Source organism: Macaca fascicularis, chromosome 5 (assembly GCF_037993035.2).
Source record: "Macaca fascicularis isolate 582-1 chromosome 5, T2T-MFA8v1.1".
Lineage (NCBI taxonomy): Eukaryota > Metazoa > Chordata > Mammalia > Primates > Cercopithecidae > Macaca > Macaca fascicularis.
Window position 1 is genome coordinate 96,794,191 of NC_088379.1, and position 16,093 is coordinate 96,810,283.

At 34.2% G+C, this 16,093-nt stretch overlaps 1 protein-coding gene across 4 annotated transcripts in view; it reads left to right on the top strand.

Annotated features, from left to right (window-relative positions):
* Positions 1 to 16,093, top strand: part of CCSER1 (coiled-coil serine rich protein 1) — a 1,444,871-nt gene that overhangs the window by 1,107,475 nt on the left and 321,303 nt on the right. The gene's annotated exons all lie outside the window — the stretch shown is intronic.

Genomic DNA, 16,093 nt, shown 5'->3' on the forward strand with positions numbered 1-16,093 from the left:
TCAAAAGATGCAACTAGTAAAATGACATAACTAAATACCTCCTTATTAGTAAGTGTGTTAAGTGTAAATGAATTAAACACCTGAATCAAAAGAGAGATTGGCAGAATGGACCAAAAAAGAAAAAAAAGAAAGAAAAGAAAAGAGGGGGATCGAGCTACAGTTGACCCTTGAACAGCGTGGGCTTGAACTGCATGGCTTCACTTATTTGCAGATTTTCTTATACCTCTGCCACTTCCAAGATATTAAGACCAACTCTTCCTCTTTCTTCTCCTGCTCAGCCTACTCAAAGTGGAGACAATGAGGATAAAAACCTATATGATGATCTACTGCCACTCAATGAGTAGTAAATGTTTTCTCTTCCTTATGATTTTCTGAATAACATTTGCTTTTCTCTGGCTTACTTTAAGAATACAGTATATAATTTATATAACATATTAAATATATGTTAATCAATTGTCTATGCTACTGATATGCTTTCAGTCAAGATTTATATGCTGATTTTCAACTGTGTGGGGTTCAACACCCCTATACTCTGCACTCTTCATGGGTCAAATGTATATGCTATCTATAAAGGAATCACTTTAGAACCAAAGACACAAATACTTATGAAAGTAAAAGGATTAAAAATATATTCTAAGGATGTAGTAACCAAAAGGGAGCAGGGGTGGCCACTATACTAATATTAGACAAAATAGGCTTAATAAGATATAAAAATTTAAATAATAAGATACAACAATTATAAACATTTATGCACATAGTAACTGTATTAGTTCATTGTTTCATTGCTATAAAGGAATATGCCTCATGGTTCTGCAGGCTTATAGGAAGCATAGCAGCTTCTGCTTCTGGAGGTTTCTCAGGAAACCTCCAGTCATGGCAGAAGGCAAAGAGGGATTGAGACATCTCACATGGTGGAAGAAGGAGCAAGAGACTGGTCGGGGGAGGTGCTATACACTTTAAAATAACCAGATCTCATGAGAACTCACTATCACGAGGACAGTACTAAGGAGGACGGTGCTAAACTATTTGTCAGAAACTGCCTGCAAGATCCAATCACCTCTCACCAGGCCCCACCTCCAACACCGGGGATTACAATTCAACGTGAGATTTGGTCAGGGACACAGATTGAAACCATATCAGTAACAGACTATCAAAATATATGAAGCAAAAACACACAATTTAAGGGAGAAATAAATACTTCAGTACTCCTTTCGCAATCATGGATAGAACAACCAAACAGAAGATAAGCAAGGAAATGTTAGAATTAACACAATAAACCAAAAAGATCTAACAGACATATACACAGAACACTTAAGCGGACAACAGCAAACACATTCTTCTCAATTGCACATGGGATATTTTCCAAGATAGACTACAAATCTATCCTTAGGACACAAATTAAGTCAAAATGTGGTGTATATATGTATACAGTGGAATATTATTCAGATTTATAGAGGAATTCTGATGTGCTTCAACATGGATCAATCTTGAGGACATCATGCTATGTGAAATAAGTCAATCATAAAATGACAAATACTATATGATTCTACTTATATTAGGTACTTGGAGTAAAATTATAGAGGCTGGAAATAGAATGATGGTTGTAAGCCCCTGAGTGAAAAGAGAAAAGGGGGAGTTATTCTTCAATGGCTACAAATCTTCCATTTTACAAGATTCATTATGGCGCTGGATGGGGGCGATAGTTGTACAACATTATGAATGTATTTAATACCACTAAATTGCATACTCAGAAGTGGTCAAGATGCTAAATTTTATGTCATGTGTACTTAATAATACATATATTTTTAATTTTTGGGGAAAACATAGTTTTAACTTTTTGAGCTTTCTGTATTTTAAAATGTTACAGGTAATTATTCCAAAAATAATTTAAAAGTCATTTCTATTTTCTAATAATTTCAGTATTTGACTGGAAGTATAATAGCATCCCTAGAACACAGATATGTTACTAATTAATGTAAAAATAATATTTTCTTTCTTTCTCTCAGCCTCTGGCAACCACCTTTCTATTATCTCTATGATTTTGACTACTCTGATTACCGCATATAAGTAGAATTATACAGTATTTGCCATTTAGTGACCAGCCTATTCACATCTGCCTTGTTGTAAAGCAAACACTGTCAGGCAGAAAAACAAAATAGTCTGTAATATTAATGTTGTTATTAATAAGCATTGTAGAAGATTAATGATCATATTGAAAAGTTCCTTGTAAGTATTCTGGCACATAGAGGTCAAGGGCATAGTTTCTGGGACAGAATACCTGGGTTTGATGACAACATTTACCATTTATTTTTCTGAGTCAATTTCTTCATCTGAAAAAAGAATGTAATGAAAACATTTAACTCACAGACCTCTTATAACCATAGGATGTATTAAAAGTACTTACAATAATGTCTGACACGTTAGATCTATCTATATAAGTGTCTAATAACCTTATTACTATTATTATTGAGGGAATGTCGCAGTTGATAGTGAGTTTTCAAAAGCACAGTGCCTAACCATTAGCATTACAGAATGATAAACTACTTTTAGCATTTTAAGAGCAATCCATCACCCTTGTGGGCAGACTCAAAAAACCTGAGTTCATGAGACTGATGTATAAATTCAGGATTCTGATTATTCAAGTTTTGGAACAATACTACACCAGAGAAGCAGTTAAATTATTCAACCTTACCGCCATGTAGGTGGCACAAAAAAAGCCACATTATAATAAAATTGGCATAGCAAGCATGTTAATTAGTGAAATAATCAGTTGTTTCATTTTGATGTTAAGTAACATTATACTGACAATAAACCTACAAGGCAGCATTCTTGAAACAGAACCTCTTCTTCTTGGGTAGAAATAATATCTTTCCCCATGTTATGCTTCTTGGGCCAAACAAGCTCCCTTCTGGCTGACATATTCATTCTTTAGGTATGCTAATAGTGTAGTTAATCACAACATACTCCTAAAAGCCTAGAAATTATTCGGTCACTTTGTGACTTGTTATTTGTCTGTTTATACATTTTAAGAGATAAATCTTGTTTCACTCTTTCTAAATTCATATGTGGGTAGAAAGCATCACTGTAGCCCCCAAATACTAACAGAATTTACCTTAGATGAAATGAGGAGTGACATTATCAGTAAAAACATAGAATACGAAAATGTATTAGCATATATTTAGATATGTTACGTTAGAAAACAAATAATTTCTCATTGGCTTTTATTTTATTCTAATAAGTTATATCATGTCCCAAAGTAGTCCACTAATGAAGTAGAATTCACAAGATACAATGAAATATTTGTTTTCTTTTTCAAAAAGAAAATTCAGACAATAATCAATCCTAAATATTTTTAATATCAATCTAAATGCAACATGAAAAAATACATTTTAATATTCATGGTTTGACTTGCATACTGTATTTAAATTATGTGTATTTAATAAAGTTGGAATACACACAAACACACACACACACACCCATTTCTGCATATCTAGTACCATATCCTAATGTAAAATGGGCAACTAACTGCATTTATTCCAAAGTGTTTAAATGACTTATTAAAATTAAGCAAAGGAACAAACATTTTGTTAAAAAGTATCTTATTAAGAATGAAAAATACTAAGGGCACATAATGAAAGTAAACTTGTCTTTTGTTGTAACCACTCAGTGAACTTAAATTTAGGTATTTGTGGAGAAAACATTCAGCATGTTCTGAATTAGAATGGTTCACCTTAGTATTAAATGCCCTCTGTGGAAAAGGAAATGCAAATGTTTCTTCTACATGAGCTACAAATGTGCCAAGAGACCACAAGTTAAATATTTAATGGTAACTTTAAGATGGAAATATGTCTTCCTTATTGAGCTATAACTTTACTCAGAAATATTTGTGGTAATAAAAGATTTATTTTAATACTAAGTATTTAACTGGAGGCTGTTCACGATTAACAATTTCACTTTAGTAAGACATCATTCTCCAAAAGAAAGAGAAAGAGCAAAGAAATAGTTGAAATTTTCACTGGGAAGTGAGACTTCATACCCAATATTTTAAATATATAAAATGTCATTATCTATTTATTTAATGCTGAACAAATGCTGTTTTTTTAAATTAGTTTTACAACTTTAGATTTCACTAATTCAGAATTTGTGATCATTTTGAGTCAGTTGAGTAGAAATGTATTTTTTTCACAATGCGAGAATCAAAGGTAGACCACATACAAAATTGTAATGCACCAAAAATTACTTAAGGCAACCCTTTTAAAAACTGGATAGCTAATATTTCGTGTGTAGTAAGATACAATAGGATGCAATTTTTAAAATTATCAGCAATATTTTCAGAAATTTTCTTGGTACAGAACACCCTCTTCCTGGGACGAGCTCATATCTTTCCCAAAGCTATGCTTCCTGCATTAAGCAAACTCTTTTCTGCTTGACACATAAAAATACATTATCAGATAATTTGAGTTCATATCAATATTTCATAACCTGAATTAGCAAAGCATGTTAGACATCAGTTGACTGATTGTCACTGCAATTCTGTGACACAAACTAAGTAGTATTATCTTTGTGTTTAAGGCTAAGTTATGAAAGTTTAAAGCTATTGTGATTATTTGAGTTTGTACGTATAATTAGTTGTGAATATAACTGAGTGATTTCAGATTATTCATTTCCTTATTATAAGTCAAGTCTTATGCTAATATGCAAAAATAAATCCATTATGCTCATTTTTGTGGACTTACTAAATACCAGACAATAATCTAAATGCTTTATAAATATTATTCATTTAATCAATTTGCAGGTGAAAAATGAAGCAGAGAATTTAAGTAACTTGTCCATGGTCACAATGTACTGAAGTTGGGGCCAGAATAATAGTACTTAATTACAGTACTATGTTTCTTCCTTTTCATAAATCTATGAAGTAGGAACCTGAGAGCAATTGCTCAAAAATGGCTTTAAATTCTGATAATAGTATGAAAATGAAATCTAAATTCAGCTTGCTACAAAAACAACTGTACATTGTAGGAAAGAGATTTGGAAAAATAAAGAAAAACTTTTAAATAAATAAAAACGTAAGGATAATTGAAAAATAAAATGACATTATTGAAACAGTCTCGATGGCAGCAACATTTGAAAGCATCTTAATGGAAGTGAAATGCTCCATATGAAAGTTGCCTTAAAGATGCATATTCAAGGGACTTAGCAAATTTATTGCTTCATTCCATTCTTTAAAAACAAAAACATTGTTTTCATGAATTGTTTTAATAAAATATTTTGTATGAAATGGGATGCACATTTGTTCTCAAAGCATTAATATGAACCTGTTTTCTGACATTTATTTTCCTTATAGTTCTAAAAGAAGCTGAAATAATCATGAAAGGATATCAACTCATACAAACATACACAAGACCTTGGTAGTCTTTTTTTTTAATACTTTGAGTTTTGGGGTACATGTGCAGAACATGCAGGTTTGTTACATAGGTATACACGTGCCATGGTGGTTTGCTGCACCCATCAACCTGCCATCTTCATTAGGTATTTCTCATAATGTTCTGCCTCCCCGAGCCCCCCACCCTCCAACAGGCCCCAGGGTGTGATGTTCCCCTCCCTGTGTCCATGTATTCTCATTGTTCAGCTCCCACTTACGAGGGAAAACATACGGTGTTTGGTTTTCTGTCCCTGTGTTAGTTTCCTGAGAATGAAGGTTTCCAGCTTCATCCATTAACTGCAAAGGACATTAACTCATCCTTTTTTTGTGGCTGCATAGCACTCCATGGTGTATATGTGACATATTTTCTTTATCTAGTCTATCATTGATGGGCATTTGGGTTGGTTCCAAGTCTTTACTATTGTGAATAGTGATGCAATAAACATATGTGTGCATGTAAGACCTTGGTATTCTTACAAAAGAAAGTTTGTTCAATTTAGAAGCATTTGTGAAAAGAATCTGTTGCAATAAGATTAAAAACAAAGAACAATGATAGCTGAATGTTTGAATATGTTTTTACTTTCCTGTTGTTATTTTCTGTTGGACTCACAGATGGACAAAAGTCAAAATTAATTCAATTCACAGCAGTATTAACATTCGGGGTTACTATGGATATATAGCTGAGTGCTTATGATCTTAGATTCTCTATACTATTATTTTTAATTACCTTGGTGAGCTTACACTTTCACCTTAAAAATAATAGCACACTGATTAAGCAATAAAAAAGCCAAGGAGAAAAAGAGGTCAATAATTATCCAACAGCATAACACACTGTTCTTCCCACACATCACTTCCCCAATATACACATACACACCCATGGATGGGCTTGGAGATAGGGGAAAAAGTGCTCTACAGTACTTTCTACCTCACTGGAATTAATCATATAAGTAATAACTACTGTTTCATAGGTGTTGTGCCTGATCTTTTATTAATCCTCTTAACTAGTCCGTAAGGGGAGAAATGTTAGTATCCCACTGTATAGATGAAACAACCAAACCTTAGAGAGATTAGTTGGCAGACACAGAATTACATTCTGTTTGATTCCAAATATGTACTCTAAACTACTGTGTGATAGAAGATGGTCTTTTGTTAAACACCAATTTCCAAAACTGCTATTGTTCATGGTTCTATTACGTTTGAGTCTTCTTATGGCAAAAGACTCTCAAGAGTGATAGACACTTTACAGGACTTATTATCTAGTTGTCAAATTCTGCTAAATGTTACAACTACTTACCTAGGGAGTTAAAAAAAAATCCTCATGCCTTGGCTGCACCTTATACCAATTAAATCAGAATAGATGGAAGTGGTACCAACACATGAGCATTTTTTTCTAATTTTTCAGATGATATCCAAATATAGCCATAGTTGAGAGCCAGTGTTCTAAATGCCTTGCTCCTTAACATTAGTGCTTGTACAGTCTTTCCATCATCCCCAAGTGGTGACTCAGTCTCTACTCAAACACCCCCAGCATTAGTTTTGACTGCCGATCAAGTTCTTAGGTTAATTCCAAGTCTGTCACTAGTACCCTGAGTTTTCTCTTCAGAATAATCTCTTTATTTCTTTTAATTGCTTCTCTTATGACGTGATTTTAAATCTCCTCATTATCCCAGTAGCTTTCCTCTAACTAGACTAGTTGTCAGTATGGTATCTTGGAAAGAATCTGGATTTTGGAGTCATAATGCCTTTTATTTACACTTAATATCTACTATGTACATAATAATCTTGTGAACTTGAGCAAACTATTCAATATTCTCAGTTTCCCTCCTTCCACAAACAATGCTACCTCTTGTAACTTTTGTGAATATTAAATGAGATATACAGAATAGGAGTAAGACATTTAGAAGCTCTGAGCATGGAAAACTGTAGTGTCTTATCACTGCCACTTCACCCCTCACATACATAATTCAAATGAAAACAAGAGTGAACCAGATAGAAGGAACAAAGCAATATAATTATATTATAGTTTTTGTCTTCACCATGTTGATTTTTAAAATTATTAAGCAACAAGTATACTATTTTTGAAGTATGTATGTCCATTTTTTGTACCTTTATTTAGCTAGTGTCCATATGCTTAATCTGCTCCTGAGTAATCTAGTACTAAACAGCCTCAATATAACTGTGCATGGTAGAGTTGAGAGTAGGATAGAAATGTATAACTTGAGACACATTTTTAACCTCTTTCATAAGCTTCAATTTCCTGAATTATAAAATGAAGGTAATATTTGCCCCAGAGGATTAAAGTGAAAATTATAATAAATAATGTATGAAAAGTACTTATAGGTTATAAAAAAGTAGATACAGTGTGTGGTGATGAACAAGGGTCTGCTACCAAATTATTTGGGTTCAAATCTTAGCTTACAGGTTGTGGCTCTGAAACCTTCTTGGAAGATAAGGATAAAAAGAAATCTACCGCTTAAGTTTCTTGTGAGTTTACAATAATTAATATTCGTTATACATTTAGGACAAAATAAGCTCTCAATACATGTTAATAACTATCATTATTATTGAAATAATAATTTTTATTTGACATGAAAATGTCTGGTACCTCATAGGCACTCAAGGTATGTGTTATAATTTTCTTTTCTTTTTAACTTAATTGCCCACAGTTGAACATGTTACTGAAATATAGACTAGTGTCTGAAAATACTCATAGATACTCGATGAATGTATACTGAATTAACAAATAAATGAATAAGTACAGTCTGATTTCAAAGCATAGAAGGGGATTATAGCTTTATAACTTTCCTCAATATAGGTATAGATTCACAGCAAAAACATATTTCTATTCCATTCTTACCAAAGGACCTAAATTCCAATTAAATTTAGAATTTTTAAAAGATCATAAAGCTCTTTAATTATTTTTTATGAGTTTCTAGCCACTCACTGACATTTTTACCATATCTGAATAGGACAATACTGTAGGAGAAAATTTTCAAAAATATGTATAATCTAACTCAACGTTATACAAGAGTATAGTTACATTTCAATCTCTGTGATTTAAACACGAGGTTCTTATTATATGAAAAAAATACAAACATATTCAAAAACACTTAATTGCTCAGCCTTAACTCAGGTTAGCACAGCCTGACTCACTTTATCTTTAGATGCACTTGCTCTAGTAATTAATATTTAGGTCTTCTCCAAGTTATATAACCATTCTGGGCCTTAATATCATCATCTGTAAAATAGGAGTAATATTACCCAGCCCAGGTGAATTTTGTAAGAAGCAAATAAAATGGGATATGTGAAAATATACTGAAACATGGATATATTTGACAACTGTTTATGTGTGTATACTTAAATTTGCTACTTGCTCAAGCATATCCTAGAGAAAAGCAATCAAAATAGCTATGCCTAGTGTTCAGAGATTTGCCTCAATAAACTTGACTAACCATCTAGCAGTGACTATTTTAAATGCTTGTTTTGCTAGAAGTGTAACAAGTATGTGAATAAAGTGCTTACATTTTCTACTTGATATGGGTCTGAAGAGGTTAATTTTAATTGCGACATTCAGCACTTAAATTTTTGTAGCTTACTGCCAAATTTTAAAATTCAAGTTTATTCATTTTTCCTTATCTGTCTACAGAAAGATCTCAAATTATTGATTTCCCTAAATATATGTCACTTGAAAGTTACATTACAAAATGAGCACACAGACTGCAAATTCAGAGGATGCTGAGTTCTATAAAATAACTGACCCACATTTTCCTAGCTATTACCCTAGCATACATCTCTGACAGAGTCCTTTAGATATCTAAGGCAAAATTTGCTTCCAATTTTCTGCTTTATATGGCAAGATGATGACATTTGATATATACTGAAATTATTTTAAATATTGGGCATTAGGAGATTTCAAAGCCAATATCCACAAAGAGAAAATAAAAAACCTGCGATAGTGTGGTCTGAAGAGCAACATTTTATGGAAAAATAATAATAATTAAAATTGGAAAATCTTTTTTAAATAAATGGATGCTAGAAAAGTTCTCCTACTTCCACATTAAGAGTTTCTGAAGATGTAAGCTGCTTTTTTCTTTACCATAATATGTATAAGATATATAATCAATATTTAAAAATCTATGTGGTTTGTCAAAATAAAAGGACAACTTGAAGTTTCTTCCAAAACTACCCATTTCACAAGAATATTGCTTATTCACAGTAAGATTATATTTTTTATATTTTAAATGTTGACAAAAGAAGGAAATAGAGAAATAATTACACTACCATGTACCCGAGCCATAAATATGTGTTCTGCTGTCTTTTAACAAACCAGGATGAAAAATTTATGAGTGAGGAAGAGACTGTTGTAATTTTTCTAAAGCACTTTTATATTACATGAATGACTGTCTTCCTTAGGAGAGCACAAATTAATTTTTATTAACAAAGAACTGTAAAGAAGTGCTGCCGGCCGGGCGCGGTGGCTCAAGCCTGTAATCCCAGCACTTTGGGAGGCCGAGGCGGGCGGATCACGAGGTCAGGAGATCGAGACCATCCTGGCTGACACGGTGAAACCCCGTCTCTACTGAAAAATACAAAAAACTAGCCGGGCGAGGTGGCGGGCGCCTGTAGTCCCAGCTACTGGGGAGGCTGAGGCAGGAGAATGGCGTGAACCCGGGAGGCGGAGCTTGCAGTGAGCTGAGATCCGGCCACTGCACTCCAGCCTGGGCGGCAGAGCGAGACTCCGTCTCAAAAAAAAAAAAAAAAAAAAAAAAAAAAAAAAGAAGTGCTGCCATCTTTGCTTGAGTTTAAATGTTTCACACAATTTTATCATTTTAATGGATAATGGGAAAATGAATAGTTGCTTGCACAATAAAAAATCATAGTTGTAGTTAGTATCAGGTAGGTACCTCATAATCTTTCTCGTTTCTAATATTTTAGATACAGGGCATTTTCTCTATAATAAATGGCTTTGTATTGTTGTTTCCCTAAAGTCAGTCCAAATTAGCTTGTTCTTTAATAAACAGAGCATTTGAGCATTTTTGGAAAAGAATTATCCAACTCTTCTCTGTTGCTTAAAGCTTCCTTTATATTTTCTTTTCAAAAGCACTGGATGTTTTCCCCATGAAACACTCTCACACTACAATTGTGAGATCTATATTTTATAAAGTATAATGAATTTTTTAAATTTTATATTACCACTGTTATGTGTGGAGAACATTGAAAAAAGTTTTTAAGTTTAAGGTGTTCCATCCAAGTACTAACCAAGTCTGACTCTGCTTAGCTTCTGAGATAGAGATCAGGTGCATTCAGGGTAGTATGGCTATAGACTGAAAAGATTTCTTAACTAGTTTTATCTCTGTCCTCATGACTGTGGTTCATGAAAGAAAAATCTGATTATAAGTAGGAGGGTAAATCCCTGATTAAGAAAAAATTTTATTGAAATATTATAAAGATATTAAAATGTTTCTCTGTATATATGACTAATCAATATATTTCATATATTATTTTTCTACATTTGTTTTTCTTTCTGTTGTTTGGTACAATTAGCATTCATTGTGTATGAATACTTTTTATATTGATTTTATAAACCATAAGAAAGAAATATGTGAAGTCACTCAATTACATTTCCTTAGAGATCTCACTAGAATTTTCAATAGCCAATGACTTCAACTTTTAGCCTATTAGAGAAATTATAGATTAACGTCACTTACCAGATACTAAAATTTGACATCAGTATTTAAAATCATTCTGTGGAATTGTGATTAATTTAGAACTGTTTCAGTAAACAATTTAAAAATTAAACTCCTGAATGAAGTATGATTTATACAATCATAAGCTATTGTATATTAATACAAAACTCCATAAGTTACCAACATAAGGGTGTGAGCTACAGTGAATTAGGTTAATTTTCCAGATAACTGAAGATTACCATATAGATATAAGAAAATAATTTTTGATAACATATGCTCCTCTCAAACCTTAGGCCTATATTAATAAAAAAAATAAGCTCTGAACAAAGTGTAACATTCATTTGATCTTTTCAGATTATAGGAAAATTCCAATTAACTTTCTCACTGGATTAATTCAAATGCCAGTTGTATTCTGTAGAGCCATGATGCTGAAGGTGATAGATACCACTTCTATTGGTCTGTTCACTTCTATTCCAGTAATTGTTTCCTTCGTACCTTTTTATTGTAGTTGTAATAGTTATTTTAAATTGTATTGTTATTAAGTGAACTAGTTCAATATTAGGTAAAGAGATAAAATAAGCAAGTGGAAAGAATGAGCAAAACTAAGTTGAATACTTTAGGAAGTATTTTAAGCATTGAAAAATTTTGGGAAAACAAGTAAATACAAAGAAAGTGTTTTAGTCCATTTTCACACTACTGGTAAAGACATAACCGAGACTGGGAAGAAAAGTAGATTTAATGGACTCACAGTTTCACGTGGCTGGGGAGACCTTACAATCATGGCGGAAGGCAAAAGGCACTTCTTACATGACAGCAGCAAGAGAGAAAGAGAAAGAAGAGAAAGCGGAATCCCCTTGTAAAACCATGAGATCTTGTGAGATTTATTCACTACCATGAGAACAGTATGAGGGAAACTGCCCTTATGATTCAATTATCTCCCACTGTGTCCCTACTATAACACATGGAAATTATGGGAACTACAATTCAAGATGAGATTTGGGTGAGGACACAGAGCCAAACCATATAAGATTGCTTTGCAGGGAATTTTAAGCTGTAAGACCATTTTAACTTAAGCTGGAATTTTTTTTTTTTTTTTTTGAGACAGAGTCTCATTCTGTTGGCCCAGGCTGGAGTGCAATGGTGCGCTCTCCGCTCACTGCAAGCTCCCCCTCCCAGGTTCCTGCCATTCTCCTGCCTCAGTCTGGGAGCAGCTGGGACTACAGGTGCCCGCCACCATGTCCTGCTAATTTTTTGTATTTTTAGTAGAGACGGTTTCTCTGTGTTAGCCAGGATGGTCTGGATAAACTGACGCTGTGCTCTGCCCGCCTCGGCCTCTCCAAGTGCTGGGATTACAAGCCTGAGCCACTGCACCCAGCCTTAAACTGGAATTTGAGGAAGATGCTTTACTGTGTGACTATGCAAAAAAGAGGAAGGAGACAGGCATAAGACACTAACTCAAAGAAAAGGGCTTGGTCCCATGTTAAAATATGGATGACTGAATGGTTTTCCACTTATTTTAAGTTAAAATAAAATGCTTAACATACGGAAATACATTATTAAAAGTTCTTTCTGGTTTTACAGATGTTCTCTAGTAGCTGGCTGATTCTTATCTTACCAGACAAGTGGACACTGATTCCAGATTTTATATATATATAATTATATATCTGGCCTAAGGAAGGCTATATTCTTGGCTATGGAATATTTGGTGATATCATTCTTACTACTTTTGAGCCATTTCACTTTCAGGTTCACATTTTTTTCCTTCACCTGAATATTTTGCATGCCTGATTCCAGATAATAGGAAAATCGCTGCACCTTCAATATAAAACTTATTCAAATATAGTTGAGATTTAACAAGTCAAGACAAACTTTGCAGATTTATCTCGTTCCTTCCTGCATTCCACATTCTACCTATTTTTCCATTTTCTATTTAACAACCAGTCTGAATGTTAATTGGAAAAGTGGTAGGTAAAGTTAAAAAGTAGGTAAAGGCAGACTTGTAGCACACCTGTGGATCCAGCGAATCTTGAATTCTTGCATTTTTGGGGAATTATTGATAGATATTTGTATATGTCAGGTGTGTGTTTTAGAATGATTAAATTCATCTCTTAGTTCTTTGTTTTTTGTTAGGTTTTTTGGGGGATTCTTTTCTCTGTCCTTTTTTTCTGAAAAGTATATCATAATCATAATTTATCATAATTGGCATATCTGCATGAAATAGGAAAAAAGATAACGTTAAGAAAAATGTTTCTCTCTGCTTTTACAGAAAAAAGAAACCTCAATAGACATTGCTTAGTATTAACTTATTTTCCCTGCTTCTGTAGTGTGGAGTACTGACATTTAAAAGACTTTAATTCCTATTGATAATAAATGAATGCGCAGCCAGAGAAGAGAACTCTAAAATAATTAGAGGGATGCATGTCAAGTCTTTCAGGCCCTCATATTAATACACAGTGCATGCTGCTGCTTATTGTTGCAAATGCCAGCCTTCTTTTAGATAAGTGTCTTTTGGGAAATGGTTCACTCCATTTCAAAGGGATATAATAACAGAAAAGGGCTTGGGGCAATATTTAAGCAATGAAAGAAACACAGGACGTTTATGACTAGCTGGGAGGAACTGATTGCCTTTGGCTGTGCCTTGGGAAATCCCCAGGAAACACAGTAAGTTGTGATTACTATTATAAGTTAAAATGATACAAAGTGTGCAGAGGAATTTGTGTTTTTCTTATGGGTGATACTGCATTTAATATTCTCAGCATACCATCAGAGTTCATGTCTACCTCTGTGTTTCTTACTGAAGTACTAGCAGGAGATGTATTATTGAAAATTGTCAAAGAATAACTTTTAAGAGGATCAATGTAAGAAAATGAAAAGAATGTAAAGCTAAGTCTATCTCAGAAAACATGTATGTTTTCAGATACCTCAATTAAATGTCTCTCATTAAACTAGGAACATTTTGAAATTGATGATATAAAAATTTGTACTGAGAATGTTTATTAATATATGTGTAGTAAATTTCTAATATGTGTATAATTATGGCAAATAACATTAGAGGTAAATAAAAAAGAAGGGCATACATTTAATATTATCAGTGCATTTTCACAGTGGTTATTTCCTTAATAGACATAGAAATGTTTAAATCTGGCAGCATTATTGGGGGGATGTGAGGATGTGATTTATTAGTACCCTTATCGGTTTTCACTTCTGAGTTTGTACCAGGCTGTTGAGAATATAAAGGAAATTATCTCACAAATCTCTGTTACTTTTTTCTTTATTAATTTCATTTCTTTTCCCTTTTCTGGTAGTTAAGTGTTTGTGTCCTTTGTAGGGACATGGATGCAGCTGGAAACCATCATTCTTAGCAAACTATCACAAGAACAGAAAACCAAACACCGCATGTTCTCACTCATAGGTGGGAACTGAACAATGAGATCACTTGGACTCAGGAAGGGGAACATCACACACAGGGGCCTATCATGGGGAGGGGGGAGGGGGGAGGGGGGAGGGATTGCATTGGGAGTTATACCTGATGTAAATGACGAGTTGATGGGTGCAGCACAGCAACATGGCACAAGTATACATATGTAACAAACCTGCACGTTATGCACATGTACCCTACAACTTAAAGTATAATAATAATAAATAAATTAAAAAAAAAAAAAAAGAGATCTAACACCAAATTTTAATCACTTTATGGTCTCAGTTCTCACTGCACCATCTTCAAATTTAAAACATGGCTGAAGAATTACGTCACGCACGTCCAAGTGAAGAGACCAGCAAACAGGCTTTGTGTGAACAACAAGGTTGTTTATTTCACCTGGGTGCCGGCAGGCTAAGTCTGAAAAGAGAGTCAGTAAAGGGAAATAGGGGTAGGGCTGTTTTATAGGATTTGGGTGGGTAGTGGAAAATTACAGTCAAAAGGGGTTGTTCTCTTGAAGGCAGGGGCGGGGGTCACAAGGTGCTCAGTGAGGGGAGGTTCTGAGCCAGGAGAAGGAATTTCACAAGGTTAATCACTCAGTTAAGGTGGGGCAGGAACAAATCACAATGGTGGAATGTCATCAGTTAAGGCAGGAACCAGCCATTTTTACTTCTTTTGTGATTCTTCACTTGCTTCAGGCCATCTGGATATATGCATGCAGGCTTGGGCTCAGAGGCCTGACATTCCTGTCTTCTTATATTAATAAGAAAAATAAAACAAAATAGGGCTGAAGTGTTGGGGCAGCAAAAATTTTGGGGTTTGTATGAAGAGATAATGGGCAGTGTTTCTCAGGGCTGCTTCGAGCGGGATTAGGGGTGGCGTGGAAACCTAGAGTGGGAGAGATTAAGCTGAAGGAAGATTTTGTGGTAAGGGGTGATATTGTGGAGTTGTTAGAAGGAGCATTTGTCATATAGAATGATTGTTGATGGCCTGGATGCAGTTTTGTATGAATTGAGAAACTAAACAGAAGACACAAGGTCCAAATAAGAGAAGGAGAAAAACAGGTATTAAAGGACTAAGATTTGGGAGGAGCCAAGACATCCAATTAGAGAGTGCCCAAGGGGGTTCAGTGTAATTACTTGTTTGGTTGGTGAGTTTTTGGGCTCTATTCTTGACAGAGTCCTTTTTGTTAAGTTGGAGGCTGAGCTTGGTGAGGTGTATTTTTAAAAGACCATTAATTCATTCTATCTTTCCTGAAGATTGAGGATAGTAAGGGATATGAAGGTTTCACTGAATACCAAGAGCCTGAGAAACTGCTTGTGTGATTTAACTAGTAAAGGCCAGTCTGTTATTGGACTGTATAGAGGTGGGAAGGCCAAATCGAGGAATTATGTCTGACAGAAGGGAAGAAATGACCATAGTGGCTTTTTCAGACCCTGTGGGAAAGGCCTCTACCCATCCAGTGAAAGTGTCTACTTAGACCAAGAGGTATTTTAGTTTCCTGACTCAGGGCATGTGAGTAAAGTCAATTTGCTAGTCCTGGGCAGGGGCAAATCCCTGAGCTTA